Source organism: Pelodiscus sinensis, chromosome 18, assembly GCF_049634645.1.
Source record: "Pelodiscus sinensis isolate JC-2024 chromosome 18, ASM4963464v1, whole genome shotgun sequence".
Classification (NCBI taxonomy): Eukaryota; Metazoa; Chordata; order Testudines; family Trionychidae; genus Pelodiscus; species Pelodiscus sinensis.
The window spans coordinates 3966150-3992158 of NC_134728.1; the positions used below are offsets into that span (position 1 = coordinate 3966150).

The 26009-nt window shown below is 42.6% G+C and overlaps 1 protein-coding gene across 11 annotated transcripts in view; it reads left to right on the plus strand.

The window, feature by feature from the left end:
- The window catches only part of DNAJC5 (DnaJ heat shock protein family (Hsp40) member C5), a 64856-nt gene that overhangs the window by 21555 nt on the left and 17292 nt on the right, over positions 1-26009 (plus strand). For 2 of the 11 annotated variants that reach the window (XM_075900994.1, XM_075900999.1), the window contains exons 2-4: positions 12619-12687; positions 19778-19812; positions 22645-22722. The exons of 1 other annotated variant lie outside the window; for it this stretch is intronic. The gene's annotated coding sequence lies outside the window, so the exon portion shown is untranslated. Of the gene's footprint in view, positions 1-12618; positions 12688-13234; positions 14070-19777; positions 19813-22644; positions 22723-26009 lie in introns of those variants that run through there. 8 more of the 11 variants (XM_075900996.1, XM_075901000.1, XM_075900997.1 and 5 more) reach the window with 5 other exon arrangements.

Below are 26009 nucleotides of genomic sequence, written 5' to 3' on the forward strand. Positions count from 1 at the left end.
AGTAACAATAGTCTAGTTAATTTTGCTTTCAGGTTCTATTGCACTAGTTCTGCAATGGTCAGGTTGAAAAGGTACAAGGCAATGTTTCTTGGCAAAAAATTCCTGGTACTATTGGAATCAGACACTAAATCATGGACACATGTCTTTTGAGCTTGTTTGATAAATAGAAGATAGGTTTGTCAAGCAATTAAAAATTACTCGTGAGAATCACATGATTAATCACACTGTTGAACAATGGACTATTTAAATATTTTGGGTGTTTTCTACTTTTCAGATATGTTGGTTTCAATTATAGAATAATACAAATAGTACAGTGCTCACTAGTTTTTTATTACAAATTATTGCACTGCAAAAAATCCAAAAGAAATAGTATTTTTCAATTCACCTCATACAATACTGTAATGCAGTCTTTTATTATGAAAGCTGAACTTATAAATGTAGAATTATGTAAAAAAACTGCATTTAAAAATGTAAACTTTTAGATCCTGTAAGTCCACTCAGTCCTACTTCTTGTTCAACCAGTCTATCAGACAAACAGGTTTGTTCACATTTGCAGGAGATAATGCTGCCCACTTCTTGTTTACAATGTCACCTGAAAGTGAGAATAGGCTTTCCCATGACACTAGTGTAGCCAGTGTAACAAGATATTTACATACCACATGAGCTAAAAAAATTGATGTCCCATTATGCTTCGACTACCATTCCAGAGGATGTGTGCGCATGCTGATGATGGCTTCTGCTCAATAACAATCCAAAGCAATGTGGACCTATAGTATGTTCACTTTCATCATCTGAGTCATGCCACCAGCAGACTGACTTTCTCTTTTGGGGTTCTGCAGTTTCCACATTGGAGTTTTGCTTTACACTTCAGTGTTCCTTCTAATCGCTTCTCCCCTGCCCCCCCCCCCAAGCAAAATGAATTTTGTGATGTGCACCAATATGGAGGTGATGTGGGACATGGAGATGTGTGATGTGTGGAAAATTCATGTGGCGGGGTGGGGCCAATGGGTTCTGAGTGTGGGAGGGCGCTCAGGCCTGGGGCAGAGAGTAGTGGTGCAGGAGTTTGAGGGATCCAGCTGGGGGTGCAAGCTTTAAGGTGGGCTTGAGGAGCTCCGGCTGGGACAGATTTGGGTTGGAAGGACTCTAGCTGTGAGTGTGGGTTCTGGGATAGGGCAGCAGATGAGGGGTTCAGATTATCAGCTCAGTGGGACCAGGAGCCATTTCAAATTTGTATCTGGTATGGGTGATTTGGCAACCCTAGCTGGGACAAGGGGTTGGGGTTCAAGGGCTCTGACTTGGAATGTTGGGTCAAGGGGAGAGGGTGAAGTGCAGAGGTATTTGGTGGGGGTGGAGGGGAGTAAGACTTAAGAACCAGGAGCTCTGGGACCTGGCCACTCTAGTCATAGCAAGGGTGAGTGGTGGTGGTGGTCTGGGTTTCCCTTGCAGAGGCAGGTGTGGAGGAGGGGGAAAGGGGTTTGCACAGCCCTTGCAGAATTGGAGCCAGGGCCAACCAACCCTGACTGGCACGTTGGAGGGTGGGTAGGGGATGGGTCAGCCCCTCCCCACCAGTGGTTGCAGGTTCCCACCCTGCGCACCTTGCCAGATGGCCTGTGTAGCTTACAGTGACCCTCATCCCCCTCAAATTTTGGAAGGATCTTTAGATTCTTAAACCTTGGGGGGTCAAGTGATGTTGCTGTCTTTAGAAATGATTGGTACCTTTTCATTTTTTTAATCTGCAGTGAAAGTGTTCTTAAAATGAACATGTGCTGCGTAATCATCCAAGACTGCTGTAACATGAAATATGGCAGACTGCAGGTAAAACAGAGCAGGAGACGTATTGCTCTCCCACAGAGTTTAATCATAATGTAATTAACACATGTTTTTAACCAGTGTCATTAGCAAACAAACACATCCTCTGGAATGTTGGCTGAAGAACGAAGGGCCATGAAAAAGTTTAGCCTATCTGGCATGTAAATACCATGCAATACTGAGTACAGAAGTGCATACGAATGCCTATTCTCATTTCAAGTGATATCGTGAGTGTAAAGCCAGCAATATTCTCTCCCGTAAATGTAAATACATTTATTTATTATCGTGATTAGCTGAGCAAGAAGTAGGCCTGAGTGGACTTGCAGGCTCTTCTATATTTTGTTTGCAGTTATGTAACAACTCCCCCCCCCCCCAACATTTGTAAGTTGCACTTTTACTATAAAAAATTGCATTATAGTACTAGTATGAGGGGAATTGAGAACTTCTGTTTTTTGTTACTTTACAGTGCAAATATTTGTAATAAAAATAATATAAAGTGAGCTCTTTGCACTTTGTATTCTGTGGTAATTGAAATCAGTATACATGAAACTGTAGAAAAAATCCAAAATTTTTAATAAATTTCAATTGGTATTCTGTTTAACGTTGTAATTGAAATGGATTAACTGATTAATTTTTAATCAGTTTTTTGAGTTAATTGCATGCGTTAACTGTGATTAACAGCCCTACTTTTACATAAAAATCTAATTTAGGGGCTAAATGTGAATTGACAGGATCTTTTTGTTTTATGTTTAAAGGCCATTTGACATTGTGGAGGGTTTTTTGTAACTCCACTTTTTCAGTAATTCTCCTTTACTTGATAGTACCTGCAATGATTATTTATGAAGGTAGCAAATAAAATTGTCTCCTTTTTCAGTTCGCCGTTACTGTAGGAGGTTGATAGGGAGTGGAATTTCTTGTAAATCTTTGCTTTTTCTGGTGAAGTAATGGCTTTTACTTGGCAAACTAGCATGAATTAAAGGATGTGTTAATAGCATGGAATGTTATGATATTTTTCTTAGTCCAGTTTGCTTGTGGTGGTTTTTCTGTAGATATTTTCTATAACACTAATTTTCAATTTGCTTAAAAGTTTGTAATTATTTTTGACTATTCAAAACTCTCTGTGGGGGAGAGAAGCCTGTTGGATCAACCTCTCTTCTTCCCAGATAAATCAAGTTAATCTAGGATAGCCATAATTCAACATATGCAGTATATTAAATGGAAAGATTCAGATGCTTAGAGTCTTTGTTTTTCCTCTAGATTTTTTTACACCTGCCACTGAAGCATGTGAGCATGTTGCAAAATGTGCATAAATCTGTCTCTTCCAGTCAGTGGAGACTGGCCGCTTTTTTTTTTGGTCTGGTGTTATTTTGGGAAGGCTAGGTTGCATTTTGCTTTTTGACATATTAGATGTTGTGTTCCATCTAGTTTATTTTGTTTGTGTATGGGAATCCCATGCTAAAGTGCTGGAGGTGGCAGAAGATTTGGGGAGAGCACTTTCAAGGCCTGGCTGTATTTTGATAACTTCTGGTATAATTTGCTTGCTTTTTCACAAGAAAAGTAAAAATTAGCACATTCTGTTCTTAGTGGATGTTTACTATTGTGTCTTTTGAAGTTTTCATGACCCTATATGCAGCCATTTTACCCCCGACACTTGACCTGAATTTAAATCCTACTGTTGCTTGAATAAACTCCACCCTCTGTATTCTCAGGCCTGTCTAAATACAAAGTTGTACCACTGTAGCTACATCAATACAATGGTGCCTGGCATTTGACTTCTTATTGAAATACTTATACTCAGGGCTTGACAAATGATAGAAAACCCTACTTGCCAGACAAAAAAGGGACTTGCCACCCCCACCGCGCAGGTGCGCGCCACCTGGAGAACGGGACGACCAGGATGGCATGTTTGCTTCTGTGATGGGGTAGGGCTGCTCCACAGTGGCGAGGGCGACGCGCCCCGCACTTCAACGGTGCCGACCTCTGTGCTGCGTGCGGAGCGCGGTGTTCTGACAGCGGTCTGCGCCGCTTGCTCCTGTGCAGCCACCCAGCTGAGCGGCGTGCGGGGGGGCTGAGTCCTGGGATTGGAGCCGGAAGCGGGGGTGGGGCTACATGCGGGCTTAGGGTGGGACCGCACGCAGGCTTAGGGCGGGGCCAGTGTGGGCGCATCCCTGACGTCATGGGTAGAGGCGCTGGCGCAAGAGAGCACCCCATTCAGAAGGGAAGCAGAGGAGAGCGGAAGAGAGGAGGGAGGTGACAGGAGAGTAATGGAGGGAGAGGGGAGAACAGAGGAGTGAGCTAGAAGACAGCGGTGGGAGGAAGAGTGAAGGGTGAGAGCGGAGGGGGATGGGAGATAGAGGAGGTCAGAGAAGGCAGGAGGGAGACTGAGAGTCGAGCAGAGCGTGGGGGCAGAGGATGTGAAAGGAGAAGTGGAGGTAGGAGGCAGCCCAGGACGGGCCTCCTTAGTCTCTCCGCTCTGGACTGCTTCCTATTTCTGCTTCTCCTTTCACGTCCTCTGCCCCCATGCTCTGCTCTCTGCTCCACTCCCTGTCTCCCTCCTGCCTTCTCTGGCCACCTCTTGTCTCCCATCCCCCTCCGCTCTCACCCTTCACTCCTCCACCCACCGCCATCTTCTTTAGCTCACTCCTCTGTTCTCCCCTCTCCCTCCGTTACTCTCCTCGGTCTCCTCTCCCCTCTGCCTTGAATGTGGAACTCTTTTGCACTGGCGCCTCTCCCCCTGATTTCAGGGACGTATGCACCCTCTGGCCCCACCCTACACCCACATGCAGCCCCACCCCACTTCCAGCTCCTGTCCCAGGACTCAGCCCGCTTGCACACCTCTCAGCTCAGTGGCTGCACAGGAGCAAGCGGCACAGACTGCTGTCAGAACGCTGCTCTGCCTGTGCAGCACAGGGGTTGGCGCTGTTGAAGTGCGGTGCGGGTCACTCTCGCTGCTGCCATGGGCGAGTGGATTTGTCAAGCCCTGCTTATACTAGTTCAGTGCATCTAGTATGGATGCAGTTAAACTGTCATAAAGGTTCCTTATACAGCATAGCTTATTCTTATTACTTCTCATGTAGGAGTAAATTATATCAACATATTTGTACAAATCTATTTGTTTTCTCTCTATATAAAAAAGTTTTTCCTGCCGGGTGACAGAATGATGTCTTCAGCAGGCTCTCAGCGAAGCGAAAACGGCCAGGGAGCGGGGTAGGAAAGTATACTGAGCTGAAGGCACAGCCCTCTAGTAGTAAAATTAAAAAATTATACTCCTGACCAAAATAGTTATACTAGTACAAAAACTGTGCAGACTAATTCAGAGAAACTTTAGAGGAGAATTTAGCAAACCAAAATCTTAATAAAAAACCCCCACAACAACTAACTTTGCAGTTTTCCATGGACCACTAGTTATTTTTTTTCTTCAAAGCAATTTTTCCTTCAAAGCTTCATCTCAGTCCAATCAGTGTCACTATTAGGTTTTAGTGGAAATTACAGTAATGTCAGAAATAATAATTTCCCTTCCCTGCAGGATTAAATTGGGTGAATCGGATTTTAAATTAATGCAAATTTAAACAAAGATTTTGTGTGTGGTTTAATTGAGGAAAAGGTGAGCGTCAGGACTGAGCACTTAAACAGTAAGTTGAAGAACATTAAGTAATTTCTTTCCTTCTGATGTGAAAGTTCTTCTTTAGTAGATTTGAATCTTACTCTTCTATAGTGTACAAGGTCACAAGTCTTTATAACAAGTTAGTCAATCAGCCTTAAATGGCTAAATTTTAATCCATTAAGCGTATTATGGAGACGGCATTTGTGCCACTCTAGTTAGTTAAGTTTCAACATAGCCCTTGTTTTTTGTGTTACTGTCTCTAAAAATCAATCCAGATTTTAAATTTAGCAAAGAATCTGTATTTATCCTGGACCTGATTTTTTATATACTGAAAACAATTTTTAGCATTTTCATTGCTTTAAAAAAAAAAAACTTTTGTAACTTCAGAAAAGTGGCTCCGTATTTAGAGCAGTTAGTCTTTCACTGCTGAAGACCTAGTTTCTATTCTAGGTGAAACAAGTTTGGTCTCATCAGAGTTCCTCTATTTTCATCACAACATTAACACACTGAGGCTGAGTTGAGAAGTTAATGACTAGAATAGTAGGGTACTTGTAGATCAGGATTTAAGTGGAGAATGCCTACTGCAGCCAAGTCTTGCTCAGTCTTGACATATATTTCTTTCTTTCTGTAACATAAAAATAGTCTACTCTATGCATTAATTTTTAAAACACAAACTGCACTTCAAACTGACACTGAGGTCAGGTCTAACAGTGCCAGAAATTTGACTTACAATATGCAACTCCAACTATGAGAATTGTGTAGCTGGGGTCAATGTACTTTAAACTGAATTTCTGAGGCAATCCCACTGTCGGAAGTCAATGGGAAAGACTCTCTTGTCAATTTCCCTATTCTTTGCGACTCCAAGGAGTACTGGATCGACAGGGGCATCCTCAATGTTTATTGTAGTGGGTTCTTACTAGACCTGCTATATGAAACTACAGAAGATCAATTTCTGGAGCATCAATCTTCCTGGAAGTATAGACCAGGGATGCAAGTTTAACAGTTTAAACTGTATCCAATCCTGCAGCATGGAGTGGCAGCCAGCTCCCCAGTAGCAGGGCAACAGGTGGGATCTGGTGTGTGCCAGGAGCTGGCTTAAAAACTCTTGGGGAACTGGGTGCTACCCTGCACTGCAGGCTCTGCAGTTTAGACCTTATACTGCTGAGCCTGCAGTGCAGCCAGCTCTCTGGAAGTGGGGCAGCCTGGAGGGCTGGGCTGCCTAGTGGTTGTCATGTTTTGTTTGGCTCTGTTTGGTTGGGGAACCTCAGCCTTTATAATAAGGGTGGGAAGGGGATCCAGGCCCCCCCCCCCTCAACTTGGGTCCCAGCCTAAGGAGCTGTGTGTGTCAACCCCTGAACCTTTTGGGGTCCTCCTAGCAGGGAGTCTAATTCCACTGCCTTAGGCTGCTACTTACTATTCAGTTTGTGGTGTGGGCCCTCTAGTCCAGTTTTCTGGGTGTCTAGCCTCTTTGTAGGATCCTTTGTTCATGTATTGATGGGTAAAGTTTCCTCTTGTGTATACTTAACATACTGGAACATAGTACTTGTAGTTGGAAGAACCGAATAGGCACTGCATCCCCCTGAAAGGGCTGCATCTATTCCTTGGCAAAGGTCGTATCAGATAGCAGGCTGGAGACTGTCTCTTACCGTAATAAAAGCTTTGAACGGTCACTCCTATAGGAAGTTATAAGTAGTACTGCAGAAGAGCATAGAGAAGTACTGCATTTTGAAGTTGCAATGAACCAAGCCATCTTCTCAATCTGTTCATCAATATGCTTGCAGTTACTATTTTAAGGCAGGTAAAACAGTCTGTATGTAGAGTGTTTTAACAGTAAACTTCTCAGTGCATAATTATTAGCTTTTTGGATTTTGTTTCATCTGTAGTTTTTATTTCATTCTTCTGGTAATATTGATCCTTTTTACACTTTATTAGTCAACCTTTTTCATCAAACTTTTGACATTTGCAAATGTCACCAACAAAATCTAGTTCAGTAATAGCCTTATCTAGTCAAATGTAAGCATATCAAACTTACTGGTATACACTGATCATTGGTGCAGTGTTATATGAAAAGTATTTTTCCCCTCAAAGTTCATGTTTGTTTGGGAGTTTCCCTGTATGGTGGTAATTAGAATTATTTGAATAGTTAAAACAGTCACATCAGCACAGAGAGAAAAGGATATATTCATATGGAAATCAATGTATCACATCACAAAGTAAGATATTTGAATGATACATAAAGTGAGGATCAGGGTTTAGACTCAGATTGACAACAGTATTTTATTGAAAAGCAAAGTTACTTTAAAAAAAACCTTCTTCCTGGGGTGTGTGGGAGAAGAATGGGCTAGTATCAGGAATACACATACTCTCCATTTCACAAGGAAGTGGAAATACTAAAGAAAATCGAACATGACAAAAACTGGACTCGAGTCTGTTTAAAAAAATAACCTGGGAACTTATGGCTTGATTGGTTCTTGAAAGAAGATATGCTGAAAACACTAATTTGGGCAACAAAACGTGTTGGGGAAGCAGAGAAAGCTATGTGATAGCATTGTTTCAGAGAATTAGGGCGAATGAGGCAGACATAGTTTTTGAATAAATAATATAAACAGTTGCTAGGACAGGGATCCTCCCCAACCAAAGTTCACCTGGACTTAAACTGTTGATATTAATGTCAGTATTCTATTTTGCTTGCAGTTGCAATCTGCTTGGCTCTGGCATTCTTTAATCTTTTTATTTGATTTTTTTTATATCTGTTCATCCATCACATACCTTTTAAGCACTTGTTCATCCTCACTAGTTTTTCTTACTCCTCCTATGTTAACTTTCTTTGAACATTTTCCATTTCGTTTTATGGTTCTTTCCTTTTGTTTCAGCTCCGTTTGGTTTTTATTCTGAAAACTGTTTAATAATGAGGGAAGGTATTTACAAGTAATTACAGGCTGGGTATTAGGTAGATCTCTGGGTCAATGGATCTGGCCTGTTGAATAATGGGATTGGACATGTGGATCAAAATGTTCCTGAGTCACTAAATTAGAGTTGCCAGTTGGAGCAGAAACCAAATGAGTAAAATCCCAGAAATCTGTACTGCAGATGACCACTGAACTCCATGGTGAATGCTATGTGTAAGCAAGAATGGAAATAGGATTTCTGCAAAGAAGACTGGAAGGACTATCTGGGGCAGGGATTGTTCGTGTTTGTATTTTACCAGAATTAAGTCTGTTGTTTACTATGTTGGTTTTGATCAGTAGTTTTCAGATGCAAATTATTTTTTATGCTGCTAAATAATTTTTCTTGATGTAGATAGAATTGATGCTAGTAAACAACCTCCATGGTTAATTCTTGAAAAAAAGAAAGACCGTGAAAATCTTTTTTCTCTTTCATATGTGCTCTGTCTTTCCTAGCTGACTTTTTTGTATGTTTTTATTTCAGAAAAATGTTTCCTCCTGCCAGCATGTGGGCAGGCCTATGCTGGTACCTTTTATTTTATTTAGTTGCTTGGTACTCTTTCCCACTTGTCATTGACAGTCAAACTGTACTGCATGCACTTTTGTGCAGTAACAGTTTTGTCCAAGGCAGAAGAGTGAAAACAACTCATTTAGACCTCAGTTTGACTTGTCGAGCTTGGCTTATTTGTAGATTTTTTTTTTTTTTTGAACTGTGTATTTATGCTTTATAACAGTTTAAGATAAGGTAAAGTCAGCAAGTTTAAATTGCAGGTTGAAACAATTTACTAATTACGGTATTTTTTCATATACATACGGGAGGGAAGCAGGGCTTTGCAAAAATCTTGCAAAACACCTAGCTAAAAGGCTGGTATGGTGGATTTGGAGTGCATGACATGTGGTTAGATTTATTTTATATCCAAGGGAAACCAGGCACTCCAGGGCTACTTAACCACTTCCTTATTTATTGCAAGCTTTAAGCAGTTAATACAGTTTAAGTTTTTTACAAGCCTTAAAAATAATTACTATACAATTTAAACCTTAAATACTATAAATTCTAAAGCAATTAATACACCGCAAAGCAGTGCAAAAGCAATTAATGTAAGATCTACTATAATACAATAATAAAGCCTAATTCACTTACACTTCACCTGCATGCTACCTGCAGTACCAGGCAGGAGGTTGTGGCTCCTTTTCTTCCACACAATGGAACGCCATGCACGGGGTTGCCGGTGTGAAGGGCTTATTTGCTTCTAGTTACATTGAGCAGGACCTGTGGGTCAATCCTGCCCCATTCCCTCCCATCGGTTATTTTTACTAAGCCCATGTTATAGTAAAGTGAGGCTTGGTGGTTATAATAATATTTACCAATTGATTACGTACTGTGTAGGATACATAAAATCCCCTATTTGGGGAACATCCTGCTGCTCAGGATGTTGCTGCTATATGTGTAGTTGACAGTCTTATGGCTGCATCTGTAACTTTTTGGTTATCAAACAGAAGTACCAGTACAAGGTTGTTCGTCCTGTGGTGTTGCGATGTGGTCTCGCAAACCATGCTTAATCTGCCTGGTTATTCAAAACATTCCTTCCTCTCAGGCCTTGCCTGCGTGCTTATGTGCACCAGATTTGAGACAGGCCTGAGTTTTGCTTTAAAGGCAGACCTCACCATTTATTGTCAAGTCAGGATAGTCCAAGCTCCCCTACAGTGTGCCATATGCAAAGTCCAGGCCCAGTGCTCTAATGAGAAGCCCATCCCAGCTCCTAAAGACCCTGAGAACTGGAACTCTTATTGACAACATTATCAGGTTTCATTAACCTTTGCGAGATTTTTGAATAGCTCCTGTGAAACATCCATATTGTCAATTCTTTTGCTTTAGGAAACTGAACTGAGTCACTAGAATTGCTGTCAGGTTAAAGGAGACACTGTCCATTTGTATTTGGAAGGTTATCTTTGGCTATGTCTGCATGACAGATGCAACATTAGCACTGGTTTTGCAGCATAGACAGACTGTTATACTCTGTAGTGTAGATACTTTTTATGGTAATGGAAGGGATTTTTCTGTTGCTGTGGTAATCCATCTCCCCAAACAATGGTAGCTTCTGACAGAAGCATGCTTCCTTTAACTTAACCACATCTACATCAGGCAGTAGGTAGGTCAGCATAGCCTTTTACATTCCTGAGCACTGTAACTGTTAGCCTGATTTCTAAGAGTAAACAAAGGCTTTGCAACAATAAAGTCAAGAAACTCTCTTTAAAGGAAAGTTTTATTCTACTGGTAGTGGTGGCTTAAACACCACCATGCTCCAAAGGGAGTTTCCTACCCCAACTATCAGATGAGCAAGTGGATTTATCAAAACAAGGATGTATGTTTCCTGGGGTTCTTCATTCTTCCTTACTGTGGTAATGCTGCTGAGCTTAATAGCATCAGTGTTCTTAATTTGTCTTCTGTTGTACAGTAGACACTGGATGATACGTTAACAGTCGTGAGGTACACCTTTCAGCTGTTTGACCAATAAACGCCATGTCTGATGTTCTGAGAACACTGCTACGGCAAGTGGATAGTTCACACTCCAGCCCATTCAATCTTTGGTTTCTTGGTGTCAACATGAATTTTTGGTTTTGAATGACATCTGTGATATATGCTTTTGTCTGTTGGAAATTGGACTGACACGCACTCCTCTTCTCTCTCTCTCTCCCCCCCTCCCCCCCCAAGTCACTTAATAAAACCTATTATACAGTTTCCAGATGGCAACAACTTTCGGTCACTGTTAACTTGGAATAGATTTGTTTGTAGGCCACTTGTTCAAAAAACCTCTGTTTTCATTTCCTTGAGTCAGTTACATTATGTAGCATCCTGTAACTTCTCACATCCTTTCGCTGTAGTTAGACCTTGCCATTCCTCTTTATCACTTTGTGTATGACCAGTGAACAGCAGCAATCTTTGCACTTTCGTCTAGAACTCCTAAAGGGAAGTAGCTTTTGTTGCTGAATCGTGTTTTTCCCCCTCTGTACATTAAAACATAAATTGCTGAGAATTTGTCTACACTTATGCAGCTGCAGTGCTTGGTGAGGATGCTACCTATGTCTCCTATTGTAAATATTCCACTTCCTTGAGAAACAGTAACTATGTTGATGGGGGAAAGCCTCCTGTTGAAGTAGCACTGTTTGCACTGAAGGTTAGGTTGGTAAAAATACTGTAACTTAAGGGTTGAAAATTCTCACCCCTAGAGACCTGGTTATTCCAACATAAGTTGTTGGTGTGGAACAAGGCTGAGACTGGTTCACTTTTCACTGTGTTACCTGCTCCGGGAATCATGATAATAGAAGCCCTGTCTACATGAAGGAAAATGGCAATGGCATAACTACATCATTATGGAGTCAGTGTGGTAATGCTACAGATTGCTTGTTACTAATGCCATGTAAAATGGCATGAAAATTGGCATATGGAAATTCAGTCACTCCATGGGTTTGCATGAGATCTTCTAATTTCAGTTAGACGATACTGTGCGCAAACTGCCAAAAAAGGGATGACACTAAGTAAAAAAATCACTTTTACTATAGATTAGTTATTTTTTACATGTTTAAAATGTTGTCATTTTAGAAAACAAAAAAAAATCTTTACCTGTATTTCTAAAAACATTTCAGGTTATTAAAGCATAATCAATGTAATCATACTAATTTAACTACTGGTGTTACAAATATCTTAAATTACAGAACGATTAGAAAATATTTTACTTTATTCCACAACATTGTCGTGTGTGTGTGTGTGTGTGTGTGTGTGTGTGTGTGTGTGTGTGCGCGTGCGCGCGTGTGCCTCTTCCATAGTGAGCCAGGGTTTATTTAGATGAAAGCATAAAATAGGAATCATTAAATGCAAACCAATTCCTTTTAATAAATATGCAAATATCTTGGGTTTTGTAAATCATTTTTATATGAAACCCTTGTATTTAAGTGATCTGACAACATACCTCTAATCAAGAGTTAAACTACCCATTTGCTGCTGACTTTAGGTACATCCACTGAGCGTATACTTGAGAGAGTGATTTCAATAGTTACCCATTTAAACCATTAAAATTAAGTATCTCTTTTCAAAGAAATATTTTCGCTTAAATCTATTACCTTCTGTGCTATACTAGAGACAACTGTAACAAGGTGATGGTGATACATTTTATTAAAATTCTCAGGGATTTAAGAAACCCCACAGCAACAGAACAGTATTGTAGCAGCATGCTACACAAATTGTTTTTGTTCTTTCCTTAGGAGGATTCAGTTTGATTTCTGTGAAAACAGGCATTAGACACCAGGGATCTAGTTTGACTATTTATTAAGGTAAGTAATGCCTTTTTTATTTCTTGTAGTGTTTACAAATCTAATTTAATTGGCAGGTACTACAGAAAGAACAAAGTTCAACTGCAGTCGGTAGGGAAATTTCCCAACATTTTGATGGAGGTAGAAAGAAATCAAAATTTAGAATGCTTTCCAAACACCATAAATCATGTTACAATCTGATACATGTAGGATTTTTTTAGCAAATATACATGAATGTATTTCTATAGAAAGGTGCCAGATTGTGATAACTGCTCCTAATTAGCATGAAGCAGATGGAGTGGATGTGGAGGCCAGTAGTGGTATTAGTTATGGTATAAATCAATATTTACTAATACGTCTGTGGATAGCTTGGGACTTTATGAAATCTTTTACCAGTAAATATTGGTTGAAACAGAACATCTAATTTAAAACTAACACTTTAAATTACATAATCTGCTGCACTGGGAAACTTGAGATTTCACTTTTTTCCTCTGGAAGGTTGACTTTTTAAATATGATGTTTAGATTTTACGAGGAAACCTGCAGTCAGCTGCCAGGATTCACTGGGATAAGACACTCCCTCAATATCTAGAGCATCACCAAATGTATACAACACAAGGCACCTGTGGAGGTACTATTTATAATTGGTAAAATCCCAGCCCAAGATCAGTTGCCATGCTGATCTGCTATAGCAGATAAGCAGGTTAGTGCATCTGGGATAGCATCTTCATTTTCATGAAGATCATTGGACTCATGCATTCATGACAGTTTTACAAGCTGTGCTAAAGGTTGCCATAAAATATCTCATTTTACTTTTTCTATTGTAATATTTTTTTTCTATCATTATCAGCAAATTGCTTATCATAGTAGCTGTTAATCTTGCCATTGGAATTTTTTTCTTGAAGCGGAGATGAAGATAGGAGTTCTTGGACTTAGGAAGATGGCTAGTTGATATTGATGCTGAGGTGCTTGATCTAGAAGAGTGAAGATGCTTAATTTTCAGTCTCTTCTCTGGTTTTTAATTCCAAGGCAGTTGGTTTAAGCAGTCTCAGATTGTGGGGAAAAAGTCCCTTCAGGCAGATTTAATTGTAAAGAACAATTATGTATCTTTGATAAACATTTTTGTAACCCAGATCTATAGGAAGATGAACTACTACTAGCATTTGTTGATAGGTAAGATGTGTTTCAGCCTCATAAGAGACATAAGGTTATCCTGTATACTCCTTCTTATTCCACTTCACTTTTTGATGTATTCAGTGATGTCAGTCCATTGTTTATGACATCATGGTTCTTCTTTGAAATGATTCTGAATTTCTGTACTCAACAAATCATGCAGGAGGGGCATATTGATCAGAAAGAAAAAAGCTTCAGTTTACATAAGTATCATAGTAGTCACAGGCAATGGTAAGAAAAGACGCATAAGCCAAGCGTGGTGGGTGGTTCAGTGTTTCTGTATAATTTGTGCCTAGAAAATTACTCCTAAAATATCTTATCACTTAACTTACACACCATCATTTTTCTTTGCAAAAACTGCTCATTATAAGCTAACCCCCAAAATTTTGATTTTAGGTGGCAGAAAGGTTCTGAGGTGCTGAGCATCCTCGGCCTCCATTGACTTTGTTTGAATGTTTAACTTGTATTTGTGAATTTACATCTTTATTAAAGCTACTGTTTCAGAGAATCTCATCTGGGGAATTGGTCTAAATCAGTCAACCCGTTGGTGGTTCTGCTTTGGGCCTGTGCTAATATAAATATGAAAAGAAATACAAAATTAATTTGAAGTATGTAAAGTAATATTAGAGACAACTTTGGGCTCTTCAGTTTGCAAATATTTTGCTAATATTTAATGCCTAAGTCTGGAGGCTAAAGGAAAACTACCGTTGTTAGAATATGCGTTCAAGTTTAACGGTCCAATGACAGATGGTCTTTGCTGTCCATTGAGTTAGCAGTGAACTGATGCAGAACTTCAAGGCTGTTTCTAAACTTGATCTAGCTCTTGAGAGTCCTGAATTGTTAAATATATATATTCTAAATAGCAGTGCAACTAGAATGAGCAAAAAGCAAACACCTAACCCCCAAACCACTGAGAGTGTGTTTCAAGCAGGCTGTCTGCTTCAGGTCTGAGGAGAGGATTTTTGATTCATTTTAGTTTAGGGCAGGCCTGAGCAAAATATGGCTGGCCTACAGAGGCAGTGGGAAGCCCCAGGCAGGCTCCCCTGTTTGCCCCGCAGCCCTGCGTACCATACAGAAATGCAGCTGTAGGGCTCTGTTTCTCTTTTAAAACTGGAAGGGAGGAGGGAAGATTCAGGAGCTGCCCTGCCCCCAGCACAATCCCGTTGGCTTGTTTCTGGCCAGAAACCAGCCATTGGGAGCTGCTTGTTGGAATAACAGGCAGCCAAGAAGAACCACTCAGTCTCCTCTGCTCAGTTACTCAGTGAAGCACATGGCCAGGCAAGTAGTCAGGCTGGCTGGCTGGGAAATGTTTTAAGCTCTGCAGGCAGGCAGGTTAGTTTGGCAGCTGGCAGGTAAGTCTCTTGGCCACAGCCTGCTTCTGGCACCCCAGCCCTTTCCTGCCCCAACCCTCTGCCCCCCCACTCAACATACCCAAACTCTGTCATCCTCTTACACCCATACCCCCTCCCAGATTTGGCACCCCAATCTCCTGCCCCAGATCAGTCCCCTTCTTCCCTATGTCACATCCCAAACCCCTGCACTCCAGTCCCCTGCCCTAGGTCACAACCGCCTCCTTCACCCAACCTCCCTCCCAGACTCCAGTCTCTCTCCTGCACTCAATCCCTTACCCCAAGCTCCATCCCAGACCCCACATTTCCTTCTCTAATATCATGGAAGAGTGCGGCCCTTGACTACTTTCCAAAATCTTGGAGTGGTCCCCCTGTCACACAGTATTGCCCACCCCTCGCTTAGGGTAACAAGGTAGGCTTCAACTGAGAATGAGAGCCAGGGCCGGCTTTAGGAAGTGCGGGGCCCAATTCGAACAATTTCGATGGGGCCCCACAGCAATTTTGGTTAAGCAAAAAACAAACCACACCACATACACACAATCCCCAGATAACACCCCCACCCCCCAAGGCACAGGAAAACCCTGTGCTCAACGCACACCTCCTGTGGCGCAGACAGCCGCTGCACTCCTCCGGGGCCGACACCCCCTCCCGCAGCATCCCTGGCACACTTCCAGGCAGGGGCGGCAGGTTTGTATAATTTTTTTGTGGTGCCCCGTTAGCCACACCTCCTGACTCCCATTAACCAAACTTCTGGCGGTAACACGCTCAAGCAAGATAGACACATGACGAGAAGTAAAAGGTGTCATGTCACCCCTCTGGAAGGACTTTTCCCACCATCCTCCTACCAACAGGGATTAGTTTGGTACCCACCAAACCCCTCTCATGCAACTATCCTGCAATTGCATTAACCCAATGTGTGTGACATTAACTCGGGGGCAGAGAGGCTGGGGGAAGTGTTCCCTCTAAGGCTATGTCTACACTCGCGGCTTCTTGCATAAGTACAGCCGTTCTTGCGCAGGAACCCACAGGGTATCCACACTGCCCGCCTGCTCTTGCACAAGAGCATTTACAGTTCGGCATGGTAAGAGAGGGCATCTTGCGCAAGAGCTACGCTCTTTTCTAACAGGTGTAAGCTCTCTTGCACAAGAGGGCAGTGTGGACGCTTGGCAGGGATTTCTTGCGCAAGAAACCCCTATGACTAAAATGGCCATCGGAACTTCAAGAGAGCATCCACACTGCCATGGATGCTCTTGCACAAAAGCACAGCTCTCACGTGGCAGTGTGGACGTGTTCTTGTGCAAGACTTCTTGCACAAGAACCCTTGCGCAAGATGATGTTGTGCAAGGAGCTGCCAGTGTAGACCTATCCTAAGAGTTTCCTCCCATTAGCAGATTGAATTGTGTTGTGCACCAGTACTGAGTTCATGTGGCTTGTTTGGATGTGCCGCTGTGGCACCCAAGTTATTTATAAATATTTTATAAACCTTTACCTTTTCTCTCTGCTGCCATGTCTCCTCCCATTGCTCCCCTGGTGCCTGCTGCCCCCCCAACTCCTCACCCTCCTCTGCAGGGCCGGCCTTAGGCCTATTCGACCGATTCGGTCGAATCATGCCCCGCGCCTAAGGGGGCCCCACGCCCCTGAACCCGGAAATGCCAGCCGGCAAGTTACAGAGCCGGGAGCCCTGCTCCACCAATATGTGGAGCTGGGGGGGTCTCCCCCGGCTCTTCCCAGAGCGGGCCCCGGCCCCCCCCTGCACATCCCCCTACTCTGCCCCCAGAGCATCCCCCTTGGCCCCTGCCATGCGCTGCGGCTCCTCGCCTCCTGCTGCTGCTGCCCATGTGTGGCGCTGCACGTGGGTGGGGAGGACGCCCAGGCTGTGATATCACGGCCCTGGATTTTAAAAGTCCTGGGAGGCCACGTTGCGGGGCCTCGCTGACTCCGGGTTCGGCCCTGGCTCCACAACTGCAACGTGGAAGGCAGAAGGTAGGAAACAGGCTGGTGGGGTGGGGCGGGGGGGGGGAAGGGAAGGGGCTTGGGCTTGGGCGGAGGTGGGGGGTTTGGGGGGGTGGGGGTGAGATGAGGGTGGGGGGAAGGGGCTTGGGCAGAGGCGGAGGGGGAGGGGTGGAAGGAGAAGGGGCTTGGGCAGGGAGAGGGGAAGGCACCAAGAGATGGGTGCAGGAGAGACAAATGCCAGGGGGCCAAGGGCAGGAGGGGAGGTGTCAGTGGGAGAAGGGACAGGGTGATGCCGGGAGAGGAGAGGGGAAGGGCATTGGGGGCTAGAGGGGAAGGTGCTGGGAGAAGGCTTGAAAGAAAGGGTGGGCATCAGGGAAAAAGGGGGCAGGGGCAGTAAGGGAAGGGGGAGGCACCAGGAGGGTGCAGGGCTAAGAGAAGGTGCAGGTGCCAGGGGATTTTGGGATGAAGCAGAAGGACAGACACCTGCAGGGGAGGGACCAGCACCAGAGGAGAGAGGCAAGGGAGGTGTTAGAAGAGGGGATGAGGAGGGGTAGCTCACATGAGTAGAGTGGGGCTACTGGTGGAGTAGGCACAGGGGGGAGAGAAGGGCTGGTGGAGGTGGGCAGGTCGCAGGAGGGCTGAGGGCAGTGAGAAGGGCAGGAGTCAGGACAGCAGAGGAGGGTGAGGAGTTGGGGGGGCAGCAGGCACCAGGGGAGATGATGGAGCAAGGAGAAGAGACATGGCAGCAGAGAGAAAAGGTAAAGATTTAAAAATATTTATTAATAACTTGGCATGCTGCCAACGGCCAGTTTGTTTGTGCCCTGCGGTGCAGTTTGGGTTTATGTGGGAATCAACACGTGGACGGCAAGTGGGAGCCAAAACAAAGTAGTTGGTGTAATGATCTTCTGTTGATGTGTTTTAGTAGTTAAATTCTTGGACTGTCATTGCTCATGAAAAGTGCTGTCACATGGGTAGAAATCGGGTAAATGTTGCATTTTATTATCAGCAGAACTGACTTAAATGGGGCCTGTGTTGTGTAGTCTTGCCTTAATCTTTGTATTCATGCCTGTCGGTGTGAGAAGCTATGTGTATGTATTTGCTTGCATATGCAACCACACTTAAGTTGAGGCCATCAGCATGTTCTGTAAGTATCAGTGTGGCCCCTGGGGCTTCCAAAGTTGAGTTGCCCTAGCTCATCCTTGACAGGTGTCTGTCTCACCTGGTCTTAAATATCTCCAGTGATGGAGATTCCACAGTCTCCCTAGGCAATTTATTCCAGTGTTTAACCATCCTGACAGGCAGGAAGTTTTTCCTAATGTCCAACCTAAACCTCCCTTGCTGCAATTTAAGCCCATTGCTTCTCATCCTAACCTCAGAGGCCAAGCAGAACAATTTTTCTTCCTCTTCCTTATGATACTCTTTTAGATACTTGAAAGCTGCTCTCATGTCCCTTTTCAGTCTTCTCTTTTTCAAGGTAAACAAGGCCAATTTCTTCAGCCTTGCCTCATATCTCATGTTCTCTAGACCTTTCATCATTTGTGTTGATCTTCTCTGGACTTTCTCCAGTTTCTCCACATTTCCTGAAATGTGTGATACTCCAGCTGGGGCCTAATGTAGGCTCATTCCCTGCCTAGGGAACATGAGACTGGGTAGGTTAATTTCCAATCCTCCTGTTTGTTCTTTTCCTAAGCCAGGAGGGCATAGTAGTTCTGATGGGGGTTGGAGAGGGGATGGAAGCCAATCCAAGATCAATGAGCCCTGGGAAGTGGGTCCATTGAAAGGAGACTGGACCTGTGGATGCCTTGGGGGTCAGCAGCAAGGGCCTGCTTTGGGAAGCCCTCTCTTTGGAGGTGAATGTGGCAGCATTGAGACACCACCCAGAAGCAGGCACCACAGACACTAACTGCAGATTCATGGGATGGCTCTCATAGATCTTGCACATGCATAAGATGATAGATCTGCAGGAGGGGGGGCAGTGGCGTAGTGAGGGGGCCGGAGGGGTCAGTAGCCCCTGGGAGAAAAATAATATAAAATGGATCAAAATTATAGGTGCTCTGTGAATATGTTGACTTGAGAGTGGAAAGATTTCATATTATCATATAAGATTTCATATCATATATGATTCCTGGTAACCCATCTCAAATATGAAAAACTAGGTTGATACCTGTTCATATCAGGAGCTGTAGAATTCAGTTCACCATTTGCAGTATCTCATTAGGAAGTTTAGTGGAGAAGATGATGTTGTTGTTGTTTTTTATTTATACTGTGGGCAAAGCATGGGCTCATGAATTCCTCCGTTGTTTTACTATGAGTCTCAAAACATTTGGTGTGTTTCTAAAGACCTGGAGTCAGTTGATTATGTAGGAATCTCGGCTTTCATTTAAAAAAAGTTCTCTATACTTCTGGGCCTTACAACTAAGGAGGAAAGCTTTAAAACATGAACCCTAAATACTCAAACAAAAGGCCAATAAAAATCCAACAGGTTTTATTTTAAATCTTATGATTTGTAGAGCATTCTCATAACTTTGTGTAGGCATTCCTTGTGATTTTTGGTTTGTCAATACTGCTCTTTGATTGGTGAATTTAGAGAGGTCTCTCCCTTCACTTTCCCTTTCCACCCTCTTTTTTTTGTCACAGGTCATCAGAGAATCAGAGACAATGGAGAGAGTAGGGTGAGTCCATGACTATGGTTAATGACTGGTCAGGTGACTGACTATTATCAGCCAGTGGTCTGAATGAGCTATCTACTGCCATCTGTTAATCAACTGTAGGAAAAGGCTTCAGGAGCAGACTTTATTTATATAGACAACTTACTTTGCCACAGAGATCAGTAGACACACTTGCTGTGTCAAGGTGATCAATTTTGGCTCTTTTGGGTTGAAATTCACTTAAGACTTGGAGCTGGGAGAATGAAATGTTATCCATATTGTACGATTAAAAGACCTGAACTTAATATGAACTGGCTTAGGGTCTACCATAACTTGAACACTAAACAGAGGATCGTGAGTCACATCTAACTGAAAGTCACAAAAGATGGAAACAGTCTATTTGGGGGTCCTCAATTATATCTGACACTTTACAGCCAGTGTTTAAAGGCAGAGCTGACTAGAATCAATTGAGTCCTTGTCTTGTCTCAGTGATCGCTTGAGCAAAAATCATTGATAAAATCTTGTCTAGAATGACCTTGGACTCAACATGCAGGCAGTGTGTTGAAGGGCAATGCAAAGGAGGCAATGGTGGTGAGGTACCGTATTACCTAGTGAAATCATTGGTGCTGAAATCACTAAGGCCTGGAATTTGACCACAGAACTGATGCTTTCTTAACAGACTCAATTTTTTGCTATTTAAAAAGTAAATCAATGTAACAGAAAACTGCAACACCCTCTGGTAACATTTTAAAAATTGAACTTTAAACTTTTTGAAAAAATTGGATAGTTTGCAATTGAAAATATCTAACCTACAGTTCAGGCAACTGATTTAATTTTGTGTAAAATTTTGCATAATAAAGAATGGCTTATTTTTCAAAAAAAAAAAAAAAAAAAAAAAAGTTCAACTGCATTTCTTGTGTGGGTTCTTTTCTTTTTTTCCTCAACAAAAAATCCTGGGTGGGGGGCCCCCCTCCAAAGTGGTTCAAATTGGGCCCCGCACTTCCTAAAACCGGCCCTGCTCCTCTGCTGTCCTGACTCCTGCCCTTCTCGCTGCCCTCAGCCCTCCTGCGACCGGCCCCTCTCCACCAGCCCTTCTCTGCCCCCTGTGCCCACTCCTCCAGTAGCCCCACTCTGATCACGTGAACCTACCCCTCCTCATTCAGGTGTCAGCCCTGTGCCAGGCATGTTGTTCTGCCCCCATGCTCGCACAAACCAATCCTCCCCCTTGACCCCAGCACCGGACAACAGTGGGGTGGGGGGAGCCAGGCATTAGGGAGCTATTGCTGCTGCTGGCTGGGCAGCATGTGTCAGCCAGGTAGGGCGGTCCCAGGGAGACCTCCCAATCCTCTGCCCTGACGCTTGCCCCTTCCTCCCCCACTCCCTGTCCTGAAAGACCCTTGCAACACCAGGTAAATTTGCTAGAGTACACTTGTAAAGTAATATTATCGTTCTGCCTTTGTTCAACAGTACTGAATTTTATGTTTGCAGTACACAACAGTTTATAAGAGGGACTCTAATGTAACCATTTTAGCTTTATGATGGGAGCTCTGCTGCCCTTTTCTCTAGTGATACTCATGCATAACGCTCGTTAATATCAGTAGTTGTTACAGATGCAGCAAGGGGAGAATCCCCAATATTTTAGCACTTGCTGTATGTGAGGCTTTTTTGTTTGCTGTATATCGAGCCCAAAAGGAAGCAGACCATAAATTTGGCTTCAAAACACCAACCTGGGGTCACTGGATTTGGAGAGGGAAAAGTTTTAAAATTTTAAAAGGAGATAGTATTTAAAAATTAAAATTCCTGCTCTGTTCACACAATTTTTAAAATTCTTGTTTTTAATATCTTCAGTCTCTTTCTAATATGAAATGTCTAGATCAGGAGTAAATCTTTTCTCTGAGCATACTATGTACATTTTTCTACTAATGCTTACAGGAAACACATGGAAAGTGAACAGTTCTGTTTCTTCTTCTGTAGCTTGTAATTGCAGTGAGAAAAAGAAGTTGTATTGAATTAGACCAATGGAAATTGTATAAACTAGTTTGGTGAAGCTGAAATGAGAACTGCATACTAGTTCAAAGTGGCTTTTTAATGTCCTTTTGATCAAGTCTAATTACCTCAGTCATTTAGAAACACGTCTAAAACTTTGAATATTGATACTAATTAACCATATCTAAATTTCAGTTTTATTGTTTATCTTAACTAGCTATTACAGTACCCTGCTTCATAGGTGGAGGAGACTATCCAGCGCTGTGCTCCTGCTACCACTGCATCTTAAAACTAGGGATGATTATTCATTGTCTATATTTGTTCCTGTCATATCTTCACATGATTGTATGTATGTAGAGAAAGGAATGTGCAGAATTCTTGTGCTTTCATTTTAATTCTTCTGGCTCAAGTGGAAGCTTCATCTGTGGCTGTCTACACTGCCATTTTTTTTAGCAGAAGATATGCAAATCACATCTTCATTTGCATATCTTTTGCGGATCCTTTTTGCGGAAGAGGTTTTGCCGCTAAAAAGCCCCATGTAGACGGGGCCATTTGTCAGGGGAAAAAAACCTTTTTTGCAAGATTCTGTAAACCTCCTTTTTTGAGGAATAAGGGATCTTGCAAAAGGATTTTTTCCTGACAAATGGCCCCATCTACATGGGGCTTTTTAGTGGCAAAACCTCTTCCGCAAAAAGGATCTGCAGAAGATATGCAAATGAGGGTGTGATTTGCATATCTTCTGCTGAAAAAAACCCAGCAGTGTAGACACAGCCTGAGAGACTCAATGCCGCGGAGTGGACTGGAACATGATTTGAGGGTACGAAGAAATTCTCTGTGGTGATACCAAGCTTGATGATTTTTTTACCTAAGGGTTGGAAATGCATCCAGTTCTTTCTGTGGAATTGACCTTGAAAGCCAAGTGATGAAAGCTGCAAACTTTCTTAAAAGGTACATGTTTTATATTGTCTTCTGTTGAAATTATTCATTTCACTGTAGAAGGTAAAGGGCTTAACTGGAAAAGTGTGAGGCTTTAAATAACCATTTCAAAGGCCGGTTTAATCTGGTGAGGGTTAGTTGTAATGGTATAATCCAAAAATAACAACCGTCTCTTCTCTGTTCATCCTTGCTCCAGGGATGCAGCTAAAGGATGGCAAATGCTAATCTCCTAATGTTAGAGGCAATGACGTATTTCAGTGGCTTGCCAGAGGTTAGAATTCCTTTGGGGTTTTTCATATCTGTGTGTGGACTGAGAGGTTAATTCTGGTTCATAAATTTTGATTCAATAATATCTATTACATGGTTTGGCTCTCTAATGTAAACCCTTGAAGGGGGAGACTGCCTCCTGCCTAAATGGTCAGGCAGTCTGTCGTCCTCCCCAAAATCCTTCAAATGCAACAGTGTAAAAAACCAAACCACCAAAAAATCCCTTCAGTCATCTCCCGGTGCCCTCAACAGCCAATATAACAGCCTGTTACATGAAGCATTTGGGGGTAAGGAAGCGAAAGGAACCTCAGTTGGACTAATTTCTATTTATTTAAAGGAGTCATCTGGTGGTTAGTGATATCCTCTAGTTGACAAGAGATTAGTTAAGTAGAATGGCAGTATCCTTGTTTATCTCATTTCTGTATTCCTATCAACCTCTTATCACCTGAATTCTCCCTTGTAACTTTCCTAACCTGAGGTTGGGTAAGCAATACCACTTGGGGAAGGGCAGTCCCTTTTCCGGTGAGTAGCTCAAATGCTGTTACTAAATATTTATTAAGCATGTGAATTTTAATTTTTTTGCGGGGTGAAGGCTGGAAGATGGGAATACTTAAAACTAGTATTTGTATATTCAATGTAATAAATGAAAAGATATTTACTATTTATCCATTGCAGGTTTGTAGAAGTGTGACATGCATTGTAAGTATTGACAAACAACTGCTTTTCTAATTAAGTGGATTGGCTGAGCAGATAGGATAGTAGGACCAGAGAAGTGGAGTCTTCACCCAGAGGTCTTTGACTCCATAATCAGAGCACCTATCATTCAACCTCTTTGCTTACATATTCAACAGGAAGATTTCCTGTTTCTTCTCTAAGGCTATGGCTAGACTGTGGTTTTTTTCCAGTAGGTATGCCAGAAAAACCCCGCCGCGTCCACGGAATGCGTTTGCAGGTCCGCTTTTTTTACGGAAGTGCAACCGCGCTCTTTCAGAAGCCCTGGTATTCCTCGTCCCCTGAGGAATAAGAGGGCTTTCGAAAGGGGGGGCTTTTCCGACATTTGACCCTGTCTAGAAAGGCCAGATGTCGGAAAAGCCTCTTCTGACAAAAGAATCAGAAAAATCTATGCAAAACGCGGAGCACATTTTGCGTAGCTTTTTTGGTTAATAGAGTGTAGTGTAGACCTAGCCTAGGTGAAGGGACCATTAACCCCTTAGCCACATATATACTTTCTTCTCCATGGCCAGAAGGATTGCTTTAGACCTTTCCTGTGTTTGCAGTATTCCTCAAAGCAATTCAAAGGATAAAGTGAAGGGCAGAGGTAATTTTAGTAGCTCCTCATTGGCCAGTGAGGCCCTCCCTAGTTTTCAGATGTAATTGAGGTGGTATCTTGCTCATCTAATGAAAGGAGAGTCAGAGGATCTCAGATGAGCATTTTAACTTCCAGAAAAGGGCATAGTTGAAGACTTGGTCTAGATTTTAGACATAGTGTGAAAATTTTGTGTAGAACTGATCTAAAAAAGGTAGCTTGTGTATTGGAATTTCTGCAGAGAGGTCTTGCATTGGGCTTAAACTTCAAACAAAAATTTCAGTGTTTTGTAATTTCGAGCATTTTATAGACAACTGCAAGATGTCCCACCTGGATATTGGAAGGCTTTTTGGAGGAGCTTCCTAGGCCCCTAAATTTGATGGTAAATACCTTAAGGCCACGTCTACACTACGGATAAGATTGAAGCAGCCGCAGTCGATCTTCCAGGGTTTGAATTAACGGGGCTAGTGAAGACATGCCAAATGACATGTCGAACTGAGGGCACTCCCATTGAGGCCAGTAGTCCTGCTTCTACAAGGTGTAAGAAAAGTCAAAGGGAGAGAGTTCTCACTTCGACTTCTCCAAATGTGGTCAGTGCCAACATTCGTGTTAAGATGCTTTGACTTAAGCTATGCAATTAACATAGCTGAAGTTGTGTATCTTAATTCAAATTTATCTCCTAGTGCAGACCAGGGGGGAAGGAATGACTTGAAACTGTCACAAATATTTTCACAACGAATGTTTTTTCCTGTTGCCACTACTTCAGCAAAGAAGAGTTACAGAACTAGAAGCTCTATCAGCTGAACCACGTTATTTTAAGAACAAATGCTGTTTTAATTCCCAGAGTAAATCTGGTATTCTGTAGGGCACAGTTCCTTTTATCTTTGTCAGCCTTCAAGACATACTATAAAAAACTGTGGCTTACTCTGGTTGTCAGGAGAGCACTGAAGATCTAACTTGAATGCGCTAGCCCATTTGGAATAGCACTGTTGCCTTTTGTTTAATCAGTGAATTGATACCTTGGCTGCTTTCTTACATCTCCAGTGACTAAAATGGTGCATAGCAGCAGCTTACAAGGTCATATGCCTTCCTGCTCCCCCAAATGTGCATTTCTGAGTAATGGCTGCTTCCTGGGCAGAAAGATCATGGGCATCCAATAGAGAGGGAGTAGTTGCTTGGTTGTCGGTACTCCTCTTGAAAAGTTTTAGATGCTAGATGTGCAAGTCGTGTGTAGCTTTTACATTCCATGGTGCAATAGTGAATTGATGGGAATCTGTTTAAACAGTTAATTATACTGCACGGTCCTTGGCTATTTGCTGATATCAGGCATACCACTCTATGGGACCTGCAGACCTCCTTTGTGGGAAAGGAATAGGAAAAATAATTTTAACTTACTGAAGGTTTCATTTTTCTAGTGGGGATCTCCACAGACCCACAGCAAGCATTGTTCATTTCCAGGAGACTAATTTTTTTTGCTCTCATCATGAATGTGTTCTGTTGCCATGTTTTAGGCTGCAATTAATACCTGCTGTGCTGCAGGAAATCTTAAGTGTCCAGTGTTTCAATAAACTGTTAATCCTTTGAGAATTTAATACATGAGCAATAGCTGTAAAAGTATGAAGTGTGCCAGGAGAGAGCCACACCTATCTTCTCCTGATGGGTCTGGTTCTGTAATAGAAAACAACTATAAGAGGTCTGTGGACTTCCCCCTGAGAGGAAGAAAAAT